This window comes from Salmo salar, chromosome 07 (genome assembly GCF_965601325.2).
Source record: "Salmo salar chromosome 07, fSalSal1, whole genome shotgun sequence".
NCBI classification, from domain to species: Eukaryota; Metazoa; Chordata; class Actinopteri; order Salmoniformes; family Salmonidae; genus Salmo; species Salmo salar.
In genome coordinates, this window is record NC_138297.1 from 28,566,636 (window position 1) to 28,576,655 (window position 10,020).

At 40.8% G+C, this 10,020-nt stretch overlaps 1 pseudogene; it reads left to right on the plus strand.

Annotated features, from left to right (window-relative positions):
* Positions 1–323: 323 nt before the first annotated feature.
* On the plus strand, positions 324–5,776 carry LOC106609012 (SLAM family member 8-like; annotated as a pseudogene).
* The last annotated feature ends 4,244 nt before the right edge of the window (positions 5,777–10,020 follow it).

Sequence of the window (10,020 nt, forward strand, 5' to 3'; positions counted from 1 at the left end):
TCTTTGGCACAGGGGGAACATTGGATTAATTGCTGTAATGGGCGTCGTATAGAGGGGACCGAGGCGCAGCGTATTGAGTGCTCATGTTGTATTTGAATGAAATCGAACACTTAGACAAATAAACAAAACGACAGCCAACAGTTCTGTCAGGTTACACAAATGAAACAGAAAACAACTACCCACAAAAACCAAGTGGGAAAAGGCTGCCTAAGTATGTCTTCCAATCAGAGACAACGATAGACAGCTGCCTGTGATTGGAAACCATACCCGGCCAAAACATAGAAACAAAACACATAGAATGCCCACCCCCTATCACCCCCTGTCCTAACTAAACAGAGAAAAAACAGCTCTCTTAGGTCAGGGCGTGACAATTGCATTGCTCAGAATTACAGATTTCTACTTTTTCAGCTCAGGGATTCAATCCAGCAATCTCCCGGTTTATGGCCCAACACTCTAACCACTAGGTTACCTAATGTGATAATATTTGTTTGTGCAGAGAGACCTGTGGCTGTTCTGACCCTCCAACCCAACTGGCCCCAGATATTCAGTGGAGAGACTGTCACTCTCAGATGTGACATACAGGGGGGGAGATTGAGTATTATTTTTCTAACAGTGAGAAGTCAGTCTACTCCAAAACAGAGCCTGAGTACAGAATCAGTCCTGCAAAGAATGGTCTATATACCTGTGAAGGTCTTCAGAAAATAAATGGCTTAAAACACTCCCAGACAAGTAATGCTATACAATTGACCGTGTTAGGTAAGTCTGTTTTTATGGGATTGAAAGAGAAAGACAGAAGGGATGAGGTCAAATAGCAGACAGTGAGATCAATGATGGAACAAAACTATAGTTTGATTTTGGGGTACAATACCATTATAGAAAATAACGTAACTGCCCCATGAGCAAAGTTCAAAAGTCGTACCCCATCAGCTGAAGACCATTGAGATTTTCGGAATTACTTTTTGGGGAAGATTGTGCCTGAAGAGAACAGTTCTTCTCAGTTTTATGATGTCATATACTCTGCAGGAGTTCTGAGGAGCTAGTAACCTACGTATGAATGACTACCTGTTCTCCCATATTGCCTCCTCATCCTACAGACAGGACATAACGATTAGTGACATTAGTTGTGTATGACTCTTACCGCTATTTTCAGTGTCCCTGCATGGTCTGGAAGGTCACTGTTCCAGTTAGAGGGTTCCTGTGTCTATGTGTTTATGTCTATGTGGTCAGACAGACAGCCGGCAGCCAGGTCATTATCACTGGTCCTGATATTATAAAACAGGTCGCCATGGAGACCACAAGTCACAGGAAGTGACATCACCACAAGATGTTGCCTGAAACATAGAAAGGGGGCCTCTATCAGTAACCTGGGACCCATTACCTTCCAGAAAAAGTTGGCAGGTGTTTCATGTCCCTCAGTCACACTGACCTAGGAGCAGGCAGAAGAAGTCATGCAAACACTTCTGCAGGCATATGAAGCCTAGATGAAAATGCACACAAACTGCTTTGATATTTTTGCTCTCTCTCACTCACTCACTCTCTCTAACCCCCCCACTCTCTCTCTCTTTTGTTCTCTTTTGTTCTCTCTCTCTTTCTCTGTATCTATTTCTCTATCACTTTCTCTCTTTCTCTCTCTGTCTCTGTCTCACTCTCTCTCTCTTCCCCCGAGCCCTCTATCTTTCTCTGCAACTTTGAGTGGTTTGCTCATAAAGTAACAAGTTACCCGGAATCTGTGAAACACCATGACCATGAACCACACAACCAGCAGCAGCTAGGAAACACACACTCTGAAACTTCCACCATCAGACTGATCAACACAGTGACAGACCCCAAACACACCCACGCCTCATTGTCTAACGCTCAGTCTGAGTGAAGGGTTATTTCAGAGAGCAACTATAGAATGTGACTTCCTTTTCAACTAACATACAGGAATTATTTTATAGAACAGCAGCCCTCATCAAAAGGAAGTCTCTGCTCTTTCTCTACTCTACTATTCCTTCTCGGTGTGTATCGGCTAGTCAACTGCTAGCTAGCTACCAGTGACAGTGCTAGATAAGGACATCAGCCAGAGGAAACAGTCAAAGCCTTACAGAGATGTCTGGTGGTCCCTTCTCCTGCTTCTCCAAACAGGGAATACTACTTCTCCTATTCTCCAACCTCCACTATGGTAAGTTTTGTAAAAAAAAATAATATTTATCCTGTTTATGCTTTGTATATCTATTGCATGTGCTTTCTTGAATTATGAAGTTCGTGAAACCATTAGCTTTCTCTAACTTCCTTGTTGGTCTTTGCAACGGTGTGTGTTGACTGTAGAATGCCTTGCCATCAGTGATTGGTTGGGTATTTAGAATATTTTGCTTTATTACTGTGTGATAACACCTATATTCAGGAACATTTTACATTTACATTTTTAGTCATTTAGCAGACGCTCTTATCCAGAGCGACTTACAGTAGTGAATGCATACATTTCATAAAAAAATGTTTTCCCGTACTGTTCCCCCGTGGGAATCGAACCCACAACCCTGGCGTTGCAAACACCATGCTCTACCAACTGAAGAACATATCATGATGAAGTGATTCTGCAGTTTTGAATGAGTACCAATGGTGTGGTTGGGTCAGCATCTGTTGCATTGTGTTGGTTACGGGGTAAACTTTGAGAATTGAGATATTAAAGACATGATAGATCAGACACATTGTGTATAAAGGAGTGAAAGAGACTGGGTTTTATGCCAGAAGGTAATGGGTCTCTGTAGAAGGACAGATGGCTTTGGAATGTGCTGGGTGGACAGGAGGAGGTCACAGGATTGCTATAGGGGAAGCGGATAGACATCTGTGGATAAGGCGAAGAAGGGGTTGAGGTCAGGAGGTCAGATCAGATCCCCTGAAGGGAGAAATAAGGGTTTATTATCCTATTACCCTCTTCCTGTCAAACCATAAGATGTAAGGATTGGAGAGAAGGAGTATATATACTTGTGATGGAGTACATATATTTGTGATGGAGTATATATAATTGTTGAGTATATATACTTGTGATGGTGTATATATACTTGTGATGGAGTATATATACTTGTGGAGTATATGTACTTGTGATGGAGTACATATACTTGTGATGGAGTATATATACTTGTGATGGTGGCAACATGTCTTTGTCTGACTACAGCTGTGTTGACCCTTTGGGAAGAATTCAACTTGTTTAAGCTTCTCTAGTGTCTAAGAACCTAACAATTGCTTCTAGAATGCAACAGATGTGAAGACCCTGTGCCTAATGGCTGTCATTTATTAAATTTAAGGCAATACAGGACTGTATCAAATAATTGTTTTTATTACATAATAAGATACACTGCAGGACTAGGGTAACTGCAGTTATGCCCTAAATATCACACTTCATTGAGCTGTCACTTTATTTAGTCTTAATTGAAGACAGATGTTTTTTCGTGTAAGGGTTTATAATTTGTTACTTCAGACTGACATGTATTTATAATGTCGCCAACGCTGTATATGACACATGTCAGGTGAATAATTAAACATTAAACACAGTGGGAGTTGTACTTGTGAGCTGAAGAGGGGTTATCAGATCCACCCCCACTTCTCTTTTCCTGTCATCTCATTCTGTTCTGCTGAATGTGGGGGATGAGTTCACTTTAATGAAGTAAAATAGGACCCAAACACTCACATATGTAAATATATAAAGTGCAAATATGTAAAGTATAATTTACAGTATAAATGAAACGTAGAAATGCGCTAAATAAATCCAATCCATTATTTTCTATTGTTGATTAGGTAGGACTTTGCATTTTAGTGTATTATTGTGTATTTATTCAGGTAGGCACACTGTAACAAGTATTACAGTGTAACAATGAGTAATTACAACACTTGACACCTCGTACTGCATGAATAATTACACAGTAATAAGATCATTGTAATATAGTGTGCAACCATTGACTGATGTCAGAATAACGTGTGTATTTGTGTGTTTCAGGTTTAGGTGTTCATCTGATCATCAACAAGAGAGTGGGGGACTCCGTGGAGCTGCTGGCAGGCTTAGAGAGAGGACATTTCAAATCATTGGAGTGGAAGTATATGGGAAAGGATATTATAGAATTCAACTCAGAAGTTGTATATTCACCTGGATCCCAGTTTGAGGGGAGACTAAAGATGAACACCAAAAACATCAGTTTAACAGTCAGAGAACTGACACTGCAAGACTCAGGGGATTTTATACTTACAGGTGAAGGGGACAAAGGTCAGATTGGCAGTAAGACCATCACTCTGAAGGTCCACGGTAGGCGTTATCATAATTTTGCATCCTATTTTGATATCGTTTTTATTTATATACATGACCACATCTGATGATCTTTACAATATAAATCTGAATTTGTGGTTTTATACTGACCTCACTCACCATGCTTTGTTACATTTCAATCACATTTTCAAGTTTTATCCTCTGTTGTCTTTCTCCTGGTGGTATGGCTATGGTAGGATTCATTTAGAAGACTCATTATGAGTCTCTATCTCTCTCCTGGTTGGTCAGAGCCTATATCCAAGGTGGCGATCCAGACAGACATCAAGCGATTGGCCAACCACTCCTGTACGGTACGGCTGGTGTGCAACGTGTCCTGCTACTCCAACATTACCTACACCTGGGAGAGAGACAATGAGATCTACGGGGACGCCCAGCAGATTTACTTCTCTCTCTCACCAGCAGAGAGAGACATCAGTGTAAAGTGCAACGCCTCCAACCTAGTCAGTTGGAAAACTGCCTCTACGACAGTAAAGTGTAGTAATGACACAACCGCCCCAGGTACCTGGATAACATAATAATCCCTTCCATACACTTTCAGTGTGCTTATACACTTATGTTGTCAAATATAATATGTAATGCATGTGATTACATTGGATGTATATGATATAGAGCCATTTAGTCTTTATCATATTGTATAGTCTAATCATGTGTGTTGTACAATATGTGACAGGACTGGTGTGGTTTACCATCTACATCGGAGTATCAGTAGGAGGCGCTGTGGTGCTGATCCTCACTGTAGCAGTGGCAGTGTGCTACTGCAGGGGCCGAAGTAACACAGGTATGTACAGCTTAGAGGCCTCAACTATACTAAAAGGGACATTTCAGGTGGTGCCTGTATGAAATGTTTCTGATTGGTTGATATTTTGTTCTTATAAAACACAGCAGATCTAACTGACAACACAATATATGCTGATGTTATGATCAAAACAAGAAGTAGAGATGTAAGTATGAATTGCCATTATTATGTATCTGAATGTGTGGAAGCTGTATGTACTGTATTGTAATGGGCTGTATTTTGATTCCAGACAAGATCAAACAGTCATGTAAACCCAATATCCATCTATGAAACTGTCAATGATCTGGTTATCCCAAGATTGAACAAGGTAAGATATAAATGGTCATAATGGTAAAATGGAAGACCATGTAGTCTACTTTGAGAATAATCACTACCTTTCTTGATGCTGAAACAGTTTCTTCTTGATTATCTGTCACATGTAGCCGCAGACTCTGTATGCCAAGATCGCAGTTGGACGCCCAGAAGGGTCCCTCCTCTCCCTACCAGAAAGTACTGTGAGCTGAACAGGATGTGTTCATAGGCTGGGCCTTCCATAGATATGGAACCCTCTGCATGCTCTGCATCTTACACGTGTTTATTCTGAAGATAGGCCTAGATGTAACTGTCTATTTGCTTACTTTTACTTCCTTCTCCCTTTGATGATTCTCATATATACAGTATGTCATAAGGCCTTAGGCCTTTCTTTGAAGGCCTAGTTACAATTAGAAGATTCTGAAATCTGTTATAGGCAGTAGTAGGTGTTGTGATCAGACAAGCTCATATGTCGAATTTCTATTTTCTAGATTAAAGAAAATATATGTAGATAATAGCATGACATTGATTAGTGAGGTGGATTTATGCCTGTGAATAGAAAGTGTACTCTGTTGCATTAGGATTATGTGCTCGACAGGCATTGATGAGGTTGAAATCAGAGAGTATATGCTGGAGATTCTTTGTTACATGTGGATTGTAGTTGTTTTAAAAAATGTTGTCCGCATGTCCAAAATGGCATTCATGTCTGTCCCTATGATCAGATGGAATTCAATTAATTCCCAAAAATATGCCGTTCACAGAACATTTTTTTTTTATACCTTTTTGAATACGCTGAGTGCCTTGCATTTAGAGTGAATTGTAATTAACTCTCACAACTGTATTCGTTAGCGACAGAGACATGATTGTTGTATTGAATGGTTTTCAGTACTGTAGCCTTCACCTAGTGAATGTCTAAGTGAATATGTTATCTTTAAAATTAACTCATTATGACAACACATTACATATATCATAAAGCCCCTGAGGGCCTAGTTATACCCTAACACAATGGTCTTTAACTCCTGGTATACAGGCCACATGAAGCCTACAAGTCACATTATGTTGGCTTGCAAAGTGATGTTTAATTCCTATTGGAATCCAGCCAGAGTTAGGACATCTAACAATTGGAACTTTTAATCACACGCAACCTGCATTCATCAGAATGACTGTTGGGGTAGGGAAGATTGATTACTGATTATTGATTACTGCCTAAATCATATAAACTGGAACAGCCATAACAGTAATGTGTGAAATAAGTCGAACTACTAACAGATTGGATTAGTTTGATTGGTTGATTCATCTTATGCTACACAAACATAGATAACCTTTTCATGTGTGAGTTCCAAACATCTCTAACGGTCTTCCCAATGTGAGTTTATTTATGCACGTGATGTTTGAACGTTCTCTCCATTCCAGAATGTGATCGTTATGCAACAGTATATTTAATCCGCGCTGCCCTCAAACCTAGCACGCAGCCTGTTCTTATTTATAGGCTGTTTTCAACTTGTCAATTTCAAATGATTTTCTAACAAGTTTTTAATTTTCTAAGAACAGTTTGAATTGAGGTGTGTTCCGCCTCACATAAAAGTAGTCATTTATACTTATCCGGGCCCAATTGTTTTGGGACATTTCTGATCCGGACAAAATTCCCCAAGAACTTCCCAATTGTTTGTGCAGTTCAAGTCTGCAGACATTTGCGCATCTCCCGTCCTGCACACACATGTTCCACATGTCCCGTCTGTTGCCTGCATCGCAGTCATTGGTGTTTTCGTTACCAATAAAAACTTTGTAAATGTGTGCGTTTCTATCAAAGTAAGTGCCTTATTACGTTATAATAGTTTCTGTTTGTTGTGTTATGTCATTTATACTGTAGCATAATATATTTGTGTATATTCCTTATAACCGTGGACACGCGAGGTAACATTACTCATTTCATAACCTTTATGGTGTTATATTCAATGGTGCTTATGTTGCTAGCAACATTCTTCTATTAGCTCTGTAAAACAATGCTAATTGCGCCAGAGAAGTATTAGCTTGTGGTGTATTTTGAAGCTATACTGGCCTTATGACTCTCAAGTGGCGCAGCGGTCTAATGCAGAGCATCTCAGTGCTAGAGGCGTCACTACAGACACGCTGGTTCAAATCCAGGCTGCGTTTCTATCTAAGTAAGTGCCTTATTATGTTAATAGATTCTGTATGTAATTTGCATGTGAACTGTATGTCCAGCTACAAACAAGACCTTCTTCAGTAATCATCTCACCTGTTAGTTGGCAGTGAACTATGTGGCCATTGAGGGCAGTGTTGATCAGATGGGAAAATATCTTCTTCTACCACTTGGTCGTTTTCCGAGTGCATTCCACAAAGCTGTTTATCATGTCCGCCTTATCCACTGCCCCCATTTTGAGGTTATAGTCAAGCACGCAGTCTGGATTGATTTTTCTCTCTCCCGTCAGGTGGTCCACCTTCTCTGTGGCCGACATGGTTGCTGTATGGACAGCAGAGAGGACATGAACGTCTCGTTTGTCATGCCACTTTACTGCCAGCTGTTGACAATTCTCCTTGAACTCCACCTCCCTTCTCTGCATCTTCCTGCATCCGAATGCCAGCAACCCCTTCCTGTTTGACCTGACTGTGCCACAGGCCACTCTACGGTTGAAGAGCAGATGCTGGAAGAGTGTGGGACTGCTGTAACAATTGTCCACATACATAGTGTGTCCCTAGCTGAGATGAGGAGCCAGCACGGTCATCACCACGGACCCGGACATCCCAAGCCCCTCCTACTCATCAATGCTATTGTGTTAGCGTGCTAAACGCTAGTTCTCCTCAGCGTTTTCACTCCTGTTTTAGCATCCCCTTGAATCACTGTGTTGCTAATCAAAGAGGGCCTTTCAGTATGCTTTTGCAGTATGCTAATACACAAACACAGCCAAGTTATGCTAATTTATTAGCGCATATTAGCTTTAGGGCCAGGGTAGCTCCAAATGCTATTGTCAGGCTGGTAAGAACATTTCTTATTTTGTATAACAGGTCATTTAGGATGGCAGTAGCATTGTTGATGAAACGTAGGCATCGAAGCAGAACTAGGAAGCGGTCTTGGGAAAAGAGGGTGGCAAAGAAGGGAGTTGCAAACAGGATCTGTGCTCCAGTTTTCTCTTAGGGAGTTCTTCTTTACTATCCCCATGAGAAGGACTGTCACCAGGAAGGTATACATTTCACAAATTGTGGTTGTCCCCCCCTCTCCTGGCTCTGTCTTCTCCTGTAGCTCAAAGGCATCACGATTGGTCTCTAATATGTCTCCCACCAGCTCCTCTGTCAGAAACAACTTGAAGCACTCTGCCTCAGATGGAAATGGCAAGGAGCGTTACACTCCAGACTGGGACTCATCAAAGCAAACAGCAGGGACAGGAGGGATGAAATGGCTGGCATCATTCCAGCTACCACAGATCTCCTGTACTTCATCCACTGTCGGTCTGCCTCCATCACCACCAGCATCTTCAAAGGGACCTGGGACTTTGTCAGTGGACAAGGGGTCCTCAGATTCAGGGTTCTCAATGGCTGCGGGGCAGCTCCTAACTGTCACTGTCAGAATCTGATTGCTGACTTTCATACTCAGACTCATTGTCAGAATTGTAAAAAATCTCCAGAATTTCCGCATTTGTGAGTTGTCTTCTTTTGAAAGACATTGCTAATGCTACAGCTTAGCACACTAGCTACATACATAAACAACAACACTGAATAGCCCAGAGTGGGAGTAAGAGGTTACGTGATTGACTGCCGGCACGTGCTACTTGTATCAATAAATCACTATCAGAAAATGTTTTGTGCGGTAATTATTTATATATTTACTGTTTTATTCACATGTTTTCAAGTTCCGGTGATAAATCATGCATTACGATTCTTGCATAGATTGTAATGGGCGCATATTATGTGTGTAAAATACTTTTTTGAAGGTTGTACTGATTATGATGAGCTAAGTTAATTCCAGCTATATGTGGAGCCATGTTTGCTGACACACAATGCATTCTGGGTTTGATGTAATCGTCTGTTGGACCAAAGATGCAGACCCAGTAGACTGAGGGGTTATGTTGTTGCTATGTGACCAGTGACCATATTAGTTTCTATATTGTCATCCACAAGAATGTGGAGTAGTTACAGTCCTGAAGGGAGCGATAACAAACCCCGGATGTTTACCTTAGTGAACACAATAATAGTTATGTTTTTAACTGATTTCCCCTGTAACCTTTCTCTCCCCATGTTAGTTTCTTCACACATGTTGTACATGTGTCTCACACTACATTCTACAACAAACCACTTCGATATTTTTAAAGGTAGACTTTGATAAAAATGGATTCATGATTTCAACATGTGTTTGTGTATGAAGACTAATTACCTAATCTAATAAGCCTTTAAGAGAAAAACGAATAAGACATTAATGGAGATGAAGACAGTTTCATGCTTTAGCTTTGTTTTTGGTGTTTTATCCCTTATTGAGAAAACAGTGCAAAAGCTTAGTAAATGGCTCTCAAAGGAAATTGCAGCAAATATGGTGTAGATATGAAGTAAGAAAGTGACCACCCTACATTGATGTTGCATCACTGTGAGAACCTGATCTTGTATAGCCGATGCCATGCAGACC